Below are 1,780 nucleotides of genomic sequence, written 5' to 3' on the forward strand. Positions count from 1 at the left end.
GATGATGATGATGATGATGATGATGATGATGCTCCTCCTCTTGTCAGAGAGAGAGAGAGAACAACAATGACGCTGGAGGTGGTTTTATCATCGCTGTGCCATGACAACCAATTACATAACAGAGTCGAGCTGCTCTCCAGATCTCAGAAACGTTTTTTATAACCGAGAAATAAAAAACACACAGAAACGTCCTGATTCCTCCGGAACGAGGAGAGAAGAGGTGACTACGACACGTCGGGTCGTATCCCCCAGTGTTGTTTACCCGTTTGGCGCATGGCAGTGGACATAAAATGGCACACCCCCCCCTCCCCATCCTCCACCCCCTCCTCCCCCATCTACTACTCAGTGGACTTCACATGGCAACAGTCCCTCATGTCCCACGGTCACATCACGACGTGTTTGCTCTGCAGCTGCTGCTTCACTTTGGACACTGAGGGTCAAACGGACGAAGCTGGAGATGCGTCAATAAACAACAACACGCCCCCCCCCCCCCCCCCCCCCCCCGCATCACCACCGTGTCATTCCAAGAGGTGAAAACTCTGCAAAATACCTCTCAATAATTAATAATTTCCTTTCTGCGAGCGAAAATCCCTGCGATGTTAAGTCCTGTATCCATGACGCGAGACTGTCCTCGTCACCCTTGGCGCGCGCGCGCGTCATGCAAACAACCATAATACAACCTTATATAAAGATGACGCATGCATAATCCAGGTGTTGCCTCAGTGGACAGATGATGGATGTGCAGCAGAGACATTGACATCTATAACGATGGAGAGCGAGATTCTTCCATTGCCTGCGTCGAACACACACACGCACACACACACACACACACACGCACACACACACACACACACTCACCAGAGACGTGATGCTGCTGAAGCTGCTCTCCACTGCCCGACTCGTCGCTGCCCGCGGTTGCCGTGACAGAAGGTGACCCTGCCTCTCTCTCCGCATCCACTCGATCACGATGCGCGCGGCGGCGGCGAGTGGGAGCTCCACGGCACAGGCGCGCGTCCGAGGGGGGGGCGTGGGGTGGGGGGGGCCCAATGGGCGACGGGGACACGGAGCGGGCTGCGTGATGGAGAGGAGCTGAAGCTGCTGCAGGAAGCTGGACCATGTAACCACGCCCCCCCCCCTCACAACATTAACCACATGAGCTTAGAGCAGCTCATCCAGATGTGCACTGGGTCGTTTGCAATTCTTTTTTTTGTTAGGTTTCATCCCCATGAAGTAAGAAAAAAAAAAAATCAGTTGAAAAATAAAACGCAATGTGTGAAGCGTTATTCTGAGTTTCTGCGATGGGGGAGATGAGGGGAGGGAGGGGCAAGGTCCCAAATGCGAATTTCCACTTTCCGACCAATGAGGAGAGCGGAGGTGGTCCGAGTGGGCGTGGCCCTCTGGTCTCGTCAATCACGTCCACATTGCTCTACACACGGCAATCTGTCGATTGTTTTCCTCGATTAATCGATTAGTTGTTTGGTTCATGAAATGTTGAAAAATGTCGATCGAGTTTCCCCAAAACCCTCAACTCATGACCGGCGACGTTATACAACAACGTGAGAATTTCATCAACATTCAAATGACAGAATCCTGATATTATTGTCTCAAGTGTCATTTGTTGATTTTGTTCATAATATAAACATAATCATTACGTCACGACTGATACAGTCGATGAAAAAAAGGCTTTGAACAGGATAAGAAGGCTCCTTACAGTATATGGCCGACAGTATAAAACCGAAAGTATAAAATCACGTCTGTGTGTCCGTTTACTGGGAAGTGA

The 1,780-nt window shown here is 50.5% G+C and overlaps 1 protein-coding gene across 1 annotated transcript in view; it reads right to left on the reverse strand.

The window, feature by feature from the left end:
- Positions 1-1,024, reverse strand: part of LOC118317021 (protein kinase C and casein kinase substrate in neurons protein 1) — a 30,298-nt gene extending 29,274 nt beyond the window's left edge. Inside the window, exon 1 of the mRNA XM_035645439.2 lies at positions 859-1,024. The gene's annotated coding sequence lies outside the window, so the exon portion shown is untranslated. The remainder of the gene's footprint in view (positions 1-858) is intronic.
- Positions 1,025-1,780: the final 756 nt, after the last annotated feature.

This window comes from Scophthalmus maximus, chromosome 3, assembly GCF_022379125.1.
Source record: "Scophthalmus maximus strain ysfricsl-2021 chromosome 3, ASM2237912v1, whole genome shotgun sequence".
Lineage (NCBI taxonomy): Eukaryota > Metazoa > Chordata > Actinopteri > Pleuronectiformes > Scophthalmidae > Scophthalmus > Scophthalmus maximus.